A 14,548-nucleotide genomic window follows, 5' to 3' on the forward strand; every position below is an offset into this window, starting at 1 on the left:
TTCAGCTTCAAGTAATTGCCATTATGCCATTCCGTGTGTGCATCTTCTGGTAGTTACCTGGTCTAGCCCATGGACATCTAAGATCTGGGACATTTCTAAATCTGATTATGGAAGGGGTTGGAAATCTTACTGGAGGGGTTATGAAATGTGAAGCGAAACTAGGAAAAGAGAGTTGTGATCACGATTCTAGGGCTTCAAACCCATCTTGGAGTTAGGGGACCAGGTCTCCATTCCATGACCCACGGCCCTCCACCTCCCAGATCCAGGTCTCTGGTAACCCAGGCTTGTGGTTCCAAACCCCACCCCCTAATGCTATATACTCCCTTTCCCCAGCTGGGAGGCACCCAGGGCATTTATGAAAACTGCCTTGTCCAGTTGGCAGGAATCTGTGCTTCGTTGCAAATAAAGGATGACAGGAAACCAGAGTCTACGAATTCGAGCAGCGTCAGGTCAGCAACCATCTTCCAGTGAATGGGAAGTCGGAGATGTCTGGATTTTTCTCCTTTCTTCTCCACCTCTACTTACAGAGGTATCTTCCCGCCTTCCTGCCCTCTAAGCTAACAGCAACTCTCTTATCATTGAGAAAGCCTTCCGTGCCCTCTTCTTCAGTTTTTCCAGTTCCAAACTCCCACTAAAAAGTAGAACAGAGAACAGGATACAAAGAAGTTTCTTAAAACACCTCCTTTCTAGGTTCTCAAGGCGTCCCCTTTAAGGAACCAGGCCTACCTCTTTCCCATTCACCTACTGGCTTTCCTTCCTGCCCGTCACTCTACCTTTAAGAATATTTCCTGTTCCTTCAACCCAACTTGCACACCTCCACTCCCCGGCCCTCCTTATTGGGCCGCCCGAGGCCCGTTCTCTAGTCGATTTTCCCTCCACCTCCTCCCGCCCTCTCGCCTAGCGAAACGGCGTCCCGGCTTCTGATTGGCTACCATGGCAGCCTCCCCGGGACTGGATTGGTGAGCTGAGTGGCATGGGCGGGAGTATCGCGCACTCAGGGTAGGTTGCTAGCGGGCCGAGAGGCGGCTCGCGGGAGGGGTAGGGAGGGGCGGGGGGAGGGGGGGCTGGGAAAGTTGAGGCCGCGCTGCCGCCGGGTCTCCGGCCTTGAGGGCTTGGGCTCGCAGCGGCGGCGGTGGCCGCAAGAAGAGGCGGCGGGGGCGGGGGGAGAGGAGGGCCTGGGCCCGCGCTCCCCCAGCCCCGGAGGAGCAGGCGGCGGCCGCGGACTGAGAGATTCGCCCGGGCGGTCAGATACCCCTACCTTCCTCGCCTGGGATCATGACCCAGGCGGGGGTCGCCGCCGCCGCCACCGCGGCCGAGACCGCGCTGCCGGCTGGTGAGTGACTGCGGGAGGGGGCCGCTGACAGCCGGGGCGGGGGGCGGGGGCCAGGGCTGCGGGGGCGGCTCCGGGGGGCGGCTCCGGGCTCAGCTCCACCCACCCCCTCTCTGCTCCAGGAGGCGAGGGCTGCGCAAAGTGTGCCTCCTTCCTGGGGACCCCCGCATGCGGCTGGGCGCGAGCGCGGGTGGTGCGGGCTCCCCTCGAATACTGGACCTCCCCGCGCCCCCTGGTGCCAGGCCCGTGGGGGGCTCGCCCTGAGCCCCGGCACCCAGAGGCGCGCGGGGCGAGAGAGGCCCCATGCTGCTGTGGGTGCATAAAGAGCTGGGCAGCCAGGTTCACACCGGATGGCCTTTGCCCGCCTCGTCACCTTTTCCTGTCTCCTTCATCCGTTTCTTTCCTTGCACTCTGGATTTCCTTCGGACCGACTGGTCAGACTCATGTGGCTTGTTTTTTTAACTCTCACCCTCATGTCGGAGAGTTAGGATTGCGTTTTCTTTTTAGAAGCCTTTCTTTTGCTTTCTGAATAGGAGCGGTGAAAGCGAATGGCCAGCTCTTGAAATCTGTTTCCATATTTCCAGAAGGGCGATAAGATTTCTGGGCTCTTGTTCATGTTTAACATTTTGATTGCTGGGTATACTCACTTTTCTGACCCACTTCACCCCCTTCCCCCAGTTACGTCGGTATGTGGTCTTTCGACTTTACTAACTTAATCTGGAAATAAGAGAGTGCATAAACTTAAGTGCGGAATCCTAACTCATGTTCTCATAATATTTTACCATCATGTATGGAATAGTGACCTAACACCAAACAAAACAAGACAGTTGTGGCCAACTTTGCAGGTAAAGAATGTAGAGGTTTATTGAATAAATTGTAAGGTGAGTAACATGGATTCTGAAGCATATTTCCAAGTTTGCTTTTTCTTAAAAAACAAAGAACCCGCTTTTTGAAGGATCAGTATGACTTTTCCTCCTGCACAGAACACTTGTTTAATGTAGTACAGTGTTGCTGTATGGGATACATGTGTTGTTTCCCTTTATTTGTGAAATACTCTGAAATTATTTGTTGCAAGATAAGTAAAATACATTGTAATCATTGCACTTCTGAAACCAGGAGTAGTATAATGTCTCCAGGTACTACAAGAATGAATAGTTAGTCTCACATTTTGCTCCAGGTTAAGCAATATGACTTTTTTATACATGGGTATTAGATTCTCTCTGTATTTAAGAGAAGCTTTGTAAAATCTGGACATGGATGTAGCCTAGAACTTTCCCTGATATAAAAGCACTGCATTGCAGGGCTGTAAGGGCAGTTTAGAATTGAAATATTTTTCTAGGTTTGTTGTCTATGGGACATCATGGAGATAAAATTCTGAAGTTGCAGACTGTGCAGTCATTGAACCAGTCGTGTATTAATGGGTTATTTTCCTATTTTCAGGGCCTAGCCTTATCAACAAGGGAAAAGAAACACTAAGAAAACAGAATGTTTAACTCAGGTTAGAAGATAAGCTTCAACAGGTAATCAGTCCCAAACTGTTTCTTATAAGCAGGGTCTTAAATCAAGCGTGGGTCTTAACCATGTCTATCATGCTTTACTTTTCTATTCTCTAGCCCAGTGGTTCTTTATGTAGACTGTACATTAGAATTATTCTGTGCCTTTAAATTTTAACACCCAGGCCACTTGGAGAAATTCTCTCACTTTTGATTTGGGGTAAGGCTGGGCCATGGGCATATTTTTTTTAAAGTCAGGTAATTTTTTTAAAGACAGCCAGAGCTGAGAACCACTATGAGTCTAGAACAATGTCCAAACCGCTAGTCTTGTGTTCCAGACTTTTCTAAATCAGGCCTTCACGCATGTGTCCAACTTTTTCTCTACTGCTTCCTCATGTGAACTTTTGGACCCCCTCGTGCCCTATTAATATACAGTTTAGAGCCCTGCTTTTGTAAATGACATTGGCCATTATCAGGATACAAATTCCCCTCCCTGTGTCCCCCTTCCCCACCAACAATAGTTCTCGCTATACTTATATGAAGGTTTTCAGGACAGCTTACTCTAGTTCTAGTGATCACCTCCTTTTGAACAATTATGCTGCATATTGTTTAAAAGACTCCCTTTATGCTTATAACATGTGGTAGTTTAACTTCTTATGTAATACATGTATTTCATTATTTTCAAACTTAATGGCAAGGAATATTTTATATTTTGATTCTTCTACAATGGTTTGCTTTGAGTTGGATTGGTTTGGTTTGGAACCTGCCCAACTATGCATGCAAGCATAATTTCAGGTTTGAGTCCATTCCAGATGTTTCTGTCTTAGTAGCTTCCTCATACCTTAACTAGCATTGAATTCATGTGTGGATGTCAGTTTTTTCAGGATCTTTTCCTGATTTCTTCAGTAGGTTGATTATTTTCTCTTCTGTGGCCCCATGTCAGCTTGTGCTTATTTCTGTGTTAGCACTTATCACATTGCTGTAAGTATGTGTCTTTTGCCTTCCCCACCAGACTGCTAACCCAAGGACCTCCATGCTGGGCAACTCTGGGGGTATCATTCACATTATATTCTTTTTTGGCGGGGAGTGGTGGTGAGGAGGCTGGCCAGTACAGGGATTCAAACCCTTGACCTCACTGTTATTGGCACCATGCTCTAACCAAGTGAACTTTATTGGCCAGCCCCACGTTATATTCTTAAATGGCATTGCAACATAGCAGAGCTAGAAGCTCAGCAACATAGGAACTGTGTTCTCTTTATCTTTGTTTTTTTAGGACCTAACATTGCATTTGTCATTAGTAGGCATTAATAAATGTTTGTTGAATAAGTAAATAACTGCCATGTTACATATTATGCAAAGATAACCATTTACATCTTGAGCATAGGTTGATTTGGCATTAATTGAGTTTGTTATTGAATATTCTTATGTCTTGTACTCCTAGTATGGATTGGTTAAGGTTACTGCAATCTAAGTAATTGCAGTGTGACAGATCCCTTAAATATGTAATCTTCTTTCCAATATGCACAGGCACATGTACCTTGAGTCTTTTACTCTGAGCTATAAAGTTTGGTTCTCATTATCCATAAAATATTTGTGGAAATCTTGCTAAGAGAAAAGCTGTTAACTGTCCAATTGGATAATTTTTCTTTTTCTCTTTAAATTTTCCATATGGGTACAATTGCACTACTTCAGAAGTCCAGATCTTTTAATTAGATCAGCAGGGCATGATAAGTTGCTCCTATTAATGTACTAATACTGTGTTTTTAATTCAGTTCATCAAGTATTTATTGAGTACTTACCATGTGCCCAATGCTGTTAGGTGCTAAAGAGAATACAGAGGTAGTAAATGGTGGACTCTGCTCCTAAGAATTTTTAAGACTTATTGAGAAGATTGAGGGAACACTCATCTCAAATAATTAAGGGATTTAGTGCAGTATTCATTAGATGCTAAATTAAACATAAGCTCCTGAGAACTTTTTAGAATTATTGGGAGGATTGGGGGAACACCCATATCAAATAATTAAGAGACTTAATGCAGTATTCATATGATGCAATAATTAATACTGAAAAATTAGGAAAGAACAGATATTCTTTCAGCAGACATTTATTACTCCCTTACTGAGTACCAGTTATTGAGGATACAGATATGAAAGATGTGGTTTCTACCACTTAAAAGCTTACAGTCTAGTAGGATAAACCAGTTAGCATACAGAGTATATTTCATGTTAAGACATTGTGGGGTTTATGTCAGGATGTTTCGAACTATGAAGAAGGGTTTCTAGTCTAACCTCTAGGACTCAGGGAAAGTTTCAAAGAGGATAATTAGGAGTTCACAGTTGGAAAATTAATATTGGCATTTCATTCAAAGTAAGTATGAAGGCATGGAAGTGAGAGAGGGCATTCCTTGATTAAATAGCTGCAAGTAGATTGTTATCAGTAGAAAGTGCTGTGTTAAAGACCTTGAACTTTGGAGTCATACAGATGTGGTGTGCAAACTTATTCTTGAGAGATCTGAGCCCTTTCAGATCTGGCCTGTGTAGGGTAGCAGTAGTCTACTGGTAACTTCACTGCTAGTCTTAGGACAGAGGTGCCCCAGGATACCCCCAATTTCCATCTATGCTGTTTGTAATTTCCCTTTCGTCTAATGCCTGGCTGCATGAGGAGCCCCATATAGCCTTACCTCGCAATTAATGAAGCTGTTATTGGGTCCCCTGGTGAAAGCATTCTCATGTTAGTTACCATAATTTCTTAAACAACAAAAGGCATGGTGAAGGAGACAGGGAGAAGAAATTGTGGTGTAACTATGAGAGATACCACTTCTACCTCTGTGTCACTTACAGGACCAATTGCTCTTTGGTTATAAGTAGCAGAAATTGACTTTGGCTAACTTAAGCAGAAAATGGGAATAATTAGGGGTAAGCTCACAGAAGTGAAGGAAGGTAGAACAATGAAGCCTTGGAAAGGCCAGAGAACAGAAATTCCCAGGATCAAATGGGTCCATGGGAGACCCAGCCCGAGCCAACTTTCCTTCTTTTGCAGGAACTCTTATTGGTCAGCCATGTGCCCATCCCACAGGTGAGCCCATGTTTGATGGTCCCATCAGACCTCAGAAATGGGACAGAGAAACTCCTTAAAGGAAAAGCAGAGTATTATTGCCAGAAGGCCAAAACAAGTGTTTCATACAGAGTTCATTGGATTTGACAGTGTAAGTCTTTTGGTGAACTTATTATAAGAAGTCTTAGCAATAAATGTTAGGTAACAGCTGGTTGAAGAGTGAATGGAAGTGAGAAAGAGGGGACAGTGAGTGTAAGTTAATTGTTCAGGAAGCCTGATGGTTGGGAGGTATAATGAATGGGAACACCTAGTGGGAGTTGCAGGGTCAGGGGAAAAAATCATTTTAGCCTTTTAAATGGAAAGAATTGAATAAAGATATATTTTAATGGAAAAGCACTAATAGGAGGGAGAGATTAATAATGTATGTGAGAAAAGAGATATGTAACAAGTTTACTAAGTAGTGGGAATGATGAAGTCCAGAGTATAACTAGAGGGTTTCTTGTTAGCTACAAATATTAGGGAAGGTTTACAGATGAAGACAGTCTTGCACTGGACTTTAAAGGGTTGGTAGGATTTGGATAATCTGAGCAAAGAGGAAAGATGGGAAAATAGCACGGTTTAGCCAAAAGTGAACTAGTTAATAAGGACCCTAGGGAAGAACCTATCTGAATTGGAGAGAAGGGAAGAGTAGATGGCATGATTAGCTAGATAATCCTGCTCCTGTGTGTTGTGCTAGGTGGAAATGCGTGAGTGAGACTGGCCAGTGATGAAGGTAGAGTCATGAAAGCCAAAACCTAGAGTTTGGATGTGATGCAGTAGACAATGGAAAATAGTAGTGTAGATTCTGGAGCAGGATAAGAACATAGTTCAATATGGTGAGTTGGAAAGAGTGATGAGATATTGGGGTATAAAATCCATTGAAGAATAGGAAAAAGGCTGGAAGCAAAAACGACTAAGAGCCAGACATGTAAAATGGGGCCTAATCTAAGAAACGAACACTGTGAGAAGAATTGATAAGATTTGGTGAGAAGATTGGAAGACTGTTTTTGGGGTTTAGAGTCAGGTTAAAGTTTTGGTGTTATCGATAAAATGAATTTGGAGTAGGTCTGTTAAGAAGCAAGACAATATAACACTTTCCAAATTGACTTGTTAATTTGCTTTGAAATGAAATGTTCTGAAGACAACTTTGCCTAACTAAAGATTTTGGAGTAAGATCAGAGTTGAAAGTTAGCTTTATTATTAAAACATAATGGGTTTTATACAGAAATGGTTTGAAACTTTGGAGGGAGAAAGCAAACAAAAAAGAGAAGAGAGTACTGACTCTTGGAACTCAGGATGAAAAAGACAAGGATTGATGTCAGAGAAGGAGGGTGTATAATTGGAGGAGAGAAAGAAAACTTAGGGGAGAGAATTTCAAGAAAAGGGAGAGATCAGCAGGCTCAAATCTTGCCAGGAGGAGAATGACAGTACAGAAAAGTCATTTGATTTGGTGAAAAATAGTCCCTGACCTCCAAGGAAGAAGTTTCAGTTGGCAGGAGCAATCAGAAGGCATACTGCCAGGGATTTAGAACTCTGTGAGGGGTGTGAGTTAGCCATTCTGCAGCCACTTCACATGGATATTAGGGTTGAACAAATCAATAAAAATCATTGTAGTTATCGGTAGCCAGGTTTCTCACTGTCAGAGAAAGAGGTTACAATTAAGCAAGGGGGAAGACTGTATTGAGCCCTGTGGTGTTGGATTAGAGTCAGAGATATAGACATGAATTCTCGTTTGTTTAATATAAATACAGAAATGAATATGTGTGTATGTATACATGAGGTAGTAGGCAAACATATTTCTGTTAGCTCTGACTGCTGAGAGGGCCTAGAAGCAGTGACACCCCAATAGCAATGAGTATATCCAGCACCCAGATCTTGGTTTCTAAGTTCCATTCTCTAATTAAAGGAACAAAGGTTCCTAAGAAATAGCTGATTTTATGGATGGAGCAGGGAAAACAGAAGTTGAGCCTGGAGAATCTTGTAATACCAAGCAGTAAGGAAGTAATAAAAGGGGAAAGTAGGGGGCGGGGTGGGGGGGTGGGGATGGGATGGGATGTGAAAAGTCCACAGAAGTCGATCCAGAAAAGCACCCAATGGTCAAAGCTTGAACAATTTTAACAAAATAACTTTAGCATTGAATTATGACCCAAAGAATAAAGTCAATGTCCATGAGTTCATACTGATATAGATAGGTGATTGAATAAATAAATGAGGGAAAGGGGGACAAATCTTCTTTGCAGAAGAATTCTAAAAAATATGTTTAGATAGTTCCTTTTGCAAGAGGTGTAAATTAATTCCCCTCTGTTTGAGTGTGGGCTAGACTTAGTACTTACTTCCAAAGAACAGAGTATGGAAAGGGAAAAATAGTAACATAGCAGTAATTACTTGAGTAGTGTTAAATTTGAGGTGGAAAATTGGCGGGAAATAGCATTTCTTTTTACAACTTAAATCCTTCAGTATGATCTGAGTAGTTTAACATAATGAAAAAAATCTAGTTAAGTAACAAAAAGAATAAGAAAATAGGAAAATAAGGATACACAAATAAGGATACACCCTAATTAGTGTTGAAAAACTGGGAAGGGTTTCACATACGGATCAAAAACACAAAGTATATGCATTCAGATTGATGGCAGAACCTTACTGTGTGGTGAAATTTACAGCCTAATATAGGCTAAAAAGGGAAATACTAATGAAGTGAGTTTTCTCAACACAATTCTGGAATACCTCAAAGCTCAGAGACTTTGAAAGTTAAAGTGGGTTGAAGGTGGTCAAAAGGTCATTAAATATTAGACTTCAAAGCAAATGTACCAGGACCCACTAGAATAGCTAATTAAATTTACCCACAGGCTAAGCTGCTAGAATATATCTATGTAAAATGGGGGTTTCTCCAACATGGGCTTTAGAACCAGAGAGAAAATCAGAGTTATACCTTAGAGAACTTCTGGCTGCCACTGTGAATATGGAGCTCCTTCCTTCAGAGGCACTCACCTCGCTGCTCATTTCTACTCACACATGATCTCTTGATAGCCAGAATTCCTATGATTGGCATGCACAATTATGGCAGGGAGGAGTGCTTTTCACATATATTAAGGCAGTGGTTCTTAGTGGTGGATGCACATTAAAATCACCTAGGCAGCTTTTTTATAAAAAGGTGATTGTAATAGTGCAGCCAGAGTTGAGAACCTCTTTGCTGGGTAAACCAACTTTAGCCACCAATTTGTTTAACCAAGAGTCACTAAATATTTAAAGAAAATCAACAATGAAAGAGGAACACCAAGCTGAACAAACAGGAATCAATCTTTGAGAAAACAAATTGCATGTATTAGACAAAGGGTAATATTTTTTGCTCAAAAATATCCTCAGTGATTTGAGAGAATATCTTTTCCATAAAAAGCAGTGAGTTGCTATGAAAAAGAAATGAGAACAATTAGAAATTGAAAACATGTTTTCTGAAATAAAAAATTTAATAGCAGGCTGAGTAGCAGCATGGTTGTGGTAGATGACTAAATTAATAAACTAGAAGATCAGACTAAAGAATTCTTCCAAAATATGGTGCAAAAAAACAAAGAAGAAAATTGTGAGATGTTGAGACATGGAATATAGATCTAGAAGAAGAACTGGTATTCTAGTACTAAAATTCTAGAAAATTTCAGTAAGTCCCTGGCAGAGGTGGATAGTGGGAAGTTAGTGGGAAAGAAATAGAGTATATTAAAACTTTTGTCGTGGGAGGGGAGGAAACCATAGATACAGTTTTTAATAGAAGGAAAATGTATTTAAATTTTAATATTAGGATATTTTAGATCATCAGTAAGCAACTCTGTTCTGTGATGTCTTCTCTGCTTTGCTTTTTTTTTTATGTGTCAATTTAATCCTCAGATGGGCTTCCCTCTTTTGCAAGATGTCTGCAAGTTCAGTATATAGAATTATATGATTCCTCTTTAAATCTGGGAGAGAAAGAGCATTGCTCCTACACCATCAAAGAAAAGTCCTAGCTTTGCTATAATTCAAGCAACCTGAGACCAATCACCATGGCCGGAAAAAAGTCATTTGCCCAAACCTGCCAGGGCCTGGTACTGAAAGCACAAGGGCTGGATTGGGGAGGGGTGAAAATTGGGGAATTTCATGAAATAGAGAGAAAATATCTAACAAATATATACTACAGTATGTTTTTAAAAATTGTTAAAGACATTCGTGAATAGAATAGAAATAAAAGGAAAAAAAAGATATTGAAGAAAATAAAAAGAATATCAGGCAAGTAAAAGTAAAAAAAAAGTGGGGCAGGGATGAGAGAAGGAACAGAGTATAACCAAATATAAATATAGTTACAATAAATGTAACTGGAATAAATTCTCATTTAAAAAAAAAGATTGTATAGAAACAAATTTCTAGATTCAAAAATAAAACAAACCAATGCAAAAAGGTTAAAAATAAAATATACTCAGGCCAGCCCTTGGCTTACTCAGGAGAGTGTGGTGCTGATAATACCAAGGCCACGGGTTCGGATCCCATATAGGGATGGCCGGTTGCTCACTGGGTGAGTGTGGTGCTGACAACACCAAGTCAAGGGTTAAGATCCCCTTACCGGTCATCTTTAAAACAACAAAAAAAGTGTACTATGCATACACATTCCAGGCAAATATAAAGTGCTATTTCAGTCAAATATAAAACAAACCAATGCAAAAAGGTTAAAAATAAAATATACTACACATACACATTCCGGGCAAATTGCCCCCTGACCCCCACGAATGTTGAATGAAAGAAAATATATAGTAATATTGTTATCAGACATAGTTTAATTCCAGATAACAAATGTTAAATTTAAAAAATATTTAATATAACTTTAGACCTAAGGAGCTAATAATACACAATCATAGAATACTTAACAAAAATACATCATATAAATATATGTACATATATATCATGTAAGATGGCTACAAAGAAAATCTCAGATTCCAAAAAGTAGATATTGCCAATCATAATGCAAGAAAACAGTTAACAACAAGAAAAAAATAACAAAAGGGGAACAGAAAAAGAAATATAACTACTTGGAAAGCTTTTTATTTCAACTCAGGTTGAAGAGGATATAAAAATTGAAATTACAAGGAAGAAAAAGTCAAGGTAATAAAAGCAACCAAATCACAGAACTGTAAATGATTCATAACACGTGAAAAGGTATTCAGCCTCACTAGTCATCAAGGAGATTTAAATTAAGCAATAACAAGATACATTTTGTTACTTTTGGGTTTATAAAAATTTAAAAGATGTTTATTGCAGCATTTTTTTTAATAGCAAAAAAAAAAAAGAGGGAATAAAGGTATATTCATCAATGGGGAATAGCTAAATAAATTATGAACTCATCCATTCTATGTATTATGACGGAGGTATTGAAAAGAATAAGGTGAGTTGATATGTACTTGGAAAGATGTCTAGAATGTATTTCTGTTTTAAAATAAAGCATGTTTCAGAGTGACATATATAGCATGGTTTCATTTTTATAAAAAGTTTCTGTGCATGTGGTAATATGTGTATCTAGATAACCCAGTAGAAAGATCAGAAAAATTGATGCCAAATTGATTCCAACTGGGAGAGGATAGAATTGAATAGGTAGTAGTGGGTAGTTTAGTTCTTCTCCTCAAAAAAAAAAAAGGGTATTAGGGGTAATATTTATTTTTGTGCTTTTCAGTATTTTAAAAATAATGTAAAATTTAACTGAAATTGCATACTATTTAGAAATCAATGACTATGAAAATATTGCATTAAAAAATGGGCTGTGGCCAAAGTTATACCTTGAGAAGATGTTATAGCCTTAAAGGCATTTATGAGAAAGACTGAAAAATTAATTCATATTTTAGAATAGAAAAGCATGCATGTGGCAAAAAAGGAAAATTATATACAGAAATATATGGTCTTTCTTGTACCCTGTCCCTCATTTCCCTTCCTCAAAGGCAATCTTACCAGAGACATTCTGTGTATTTGTTAACATATATAAATATATATATATATAGATATATATATTTCTTCTCCCCAAAGGGATAGCTATCATATACAGCAGTTTGTAACTTTACATTAAAAAAATTACCTATAATAGTATTAGTTTGCTAAGGCTGCCGTAACAAAATACTACAAACTGGGTGACTTAAATAACACAGATCTATATTCTCACACTTCTGGAGGCTAACAGCCCAAAATAAATGTTGGTGGGTTTGGTTTCTTATAAGACTTACCTTCTTTGTTTGCAGGCTTGGCTTCTTGCTGTATCCTCACATGGCTGTCCCTATGTCTGTGTTGTCTGTGTCCTTATCTGCTTTTATAAAGACACCAGTCATATTGGATTAGAGCCCATCCTACTGACCCCATTTTGATTTAATTACCTCTTTACTTTGTTTTTCTGTGGCTGGCCATTGCGGGGATCCAAATCCTTGACCTTGGTGTTATAACACTGTGCTGTAACCAGCGAAGGTAAACAGCCAGCCCTTAATTACCTCTTTAAAGGCCCTGCCTCCAAATACAGTCACATACTGAGGTACTGGGGGTTAGGACTTCAACATGAATTTTGGAGGGATACAGTCTAGTATGTGCTCTCTCTGTATGTATGTGCACACACATATGCAAACATACAGTACATAGTTTCACTATATTGTATGTAGAGATACTAGATTGAACCATCTGAAACTGCAGTTTCAAGAGGCAGAAAAGGTAAAGCCTGTTGCAGGAGTAAAATTAAAAACAAAACAAAAGGCAGAAAGGGTTGAATATAGACAATTGCAGATGGTTCATAATTATATAACATATTTAATCAGTCTCCTTTTGATGAGACTTTAGGGTGTTTCCTAGCCTTTTGGTACTTGGAACAATGTTGCAATAAATATCTTTGAATAAATATCTTTTTGTACATTTATATACCTGTAGGGTATTTATTAAGAGTTGCTGCATCAAAGAGATATGTGTTTCTGTGGACCAGATGTGGCCCACTCAAGAAGGAGCTGGTCTGGGCACCCTGCCACAGGCCTTCCCGACAGGGCAAGCCTGTCTCAACAGAGACTGGAGCTATAAGGTCAGAGGCAGACGTTGGGGGATAGCAGCAGAGGCATTACTCACATCAGGGACCTGTTCTGAGATCTTGCCAATGGATTATTATGTGACTAAAAATGACTAGAGGATTTTTATTATATAATTGTGACCAATAAAATCATGGGATATGCCCTAAGTTTTATACAAGGAGTATGGTCTCCCTACAGAGGAGATTGAACTGGCATTGGAAAGTATGTTATACTGTTTGAGTTTTATGTGTCCTGCTCTTTCAGTGTAACAGTTACTAATATGTACGTATGTAATTCTTGGACATAAGTAGGAAAATGTCTAGAATTGATACCATCAGATGATTAAAAGTGGCGGGACATTGACACTTCATATGCATCTGTACTGTTGAAAATTTTTACAAAGAGCAGGAATTGCTTTTGCAATTGGATTTTTAAAAAACCCTTAAAACATGAAGTTTTCTTTGAATTTAGTTATGGTATAATTTCTGTGCCAGAAGTATTTAGTTTATATGGGCAAGAACAAGAAAACGGTCTAAAAAATGCCAAGCAGTTTACATTGTTTATCCCTGAAGAGTGGGACTGTAGAGCAAAGAAACTTTTCCATTTAACTTTATATATGTCTGTACTCTTCAAAAATAATTTTTTATGCAAACAGATTTCTTGTGTCATTTGAAAATAAAAAATTCAAAAATGTATCCAGCAAATTATGTCTTTGGCTTATTTCTTTTTCCTGAGATAGAGTTTGGCTCAATTTCACAGTGAAAGCTATAGTGGCAGGACTTCATTATTTCATATTCTTATGTATGTCATAGCATCCAAGATTGGCATTATGATCCTCTGAGATTGATAGCACCAAACATGATGGTGATGTGATTGATAAGGACCAACAACCATTGTTGAAGGATGTAGGATTTTTTTTTTTAATGGCAAAAGAAATTAGAGCTTCTGATGGCAGTTACACAAAGCAGAAGACAACACACAGCACACTCATGAACAGTTCCCCAGTTCCCACCGAGACGGAAAACAGCTGCTGAAACGACGTACAAGCATACTTCAAAAAGTTTATGGGAAGATTTGTATTATCTGTAAACTATTTTCCTGTGAACTTTTTAAAGTACCCTCTTATATAGAGGAAGACTTCTTCTGGGTGTGACAAGTACCCCTCTGCTGTCCTTGCAGTATCATACAGGTATGTCCAAAGAGTTCAAGATTTAATGAGTTGAACCAGATAGGCCCAGTAACAGACATTCCAGGTAAAGGATTTTTAACCTAACATACTGGAGAAGATAACTGCAAATAATAGCTCATATAGCAAAATACAGAGAGCCAAGATGTCTAAAGCATTAAATAAGATGATAGAAATTAAAGCATATATATCTGTATGATACTATAAATGCTGTAACCATGATCATGATTTTGAATATTTAATGAAATGGAGAAAGTTCATGTTAAGTAAAAAGAATAGAAAGTCGCTTATGGTCCAATATTTGTAAAAATATATAGGAAAAAATCCAGGAGGAAATCTCTAAAATCCACAGATTCTTGTGGATTCTAGTTATGTGGTTGAGAGTAGTTTTAACTATTTTATGATG

General features: G+C 39.3%; 1 protein-coding gene across 5 annotated transcripts in view; it reads left to right on the plus strand.

Moving 5' to 3' along the window:
• Nucleotides 1-1,099: 1,099 nt before the first annotated feature.
• USF3 (upstream transcription factor family member 3) overlaps nt 1,100-14,548 on the plus strand; it is a 43,185-nt gene continuing 29,736 nt past the window's right edge. For 3 of the 5 annotated variants that reach the window (XM_063078808.1, XM_063078797.1, XM_063078823.1), the window contains exon 1: nt 1,100-1,333. The gene's annotated coding sequence lies outside the window, so the exon portion shown is untranslated. Of the gene's footprint in view, nt 1,334-2,770; nt 2,851-5,980; nt 6,029-14,548 lie in introns of those variants that run through there. The other 2 variants (XM_063078804.1, XM_063078815.1) reach the window with 2 other exon arrangements.

This window comes from Cynocephalus volans, chromosome 1, assembly GCF_027409185.1.
Source record: "Cynocephalus volans isolate mCynVol1 chromosome 1, mCynVol1.pri, whole genome shotgun sequence".
NCBI lineage: Eukaryota > Metazoa > Chordata > Mammalia > Dermoptera > Cynocephalidae > Cynocephalus > Cynocephalus volans.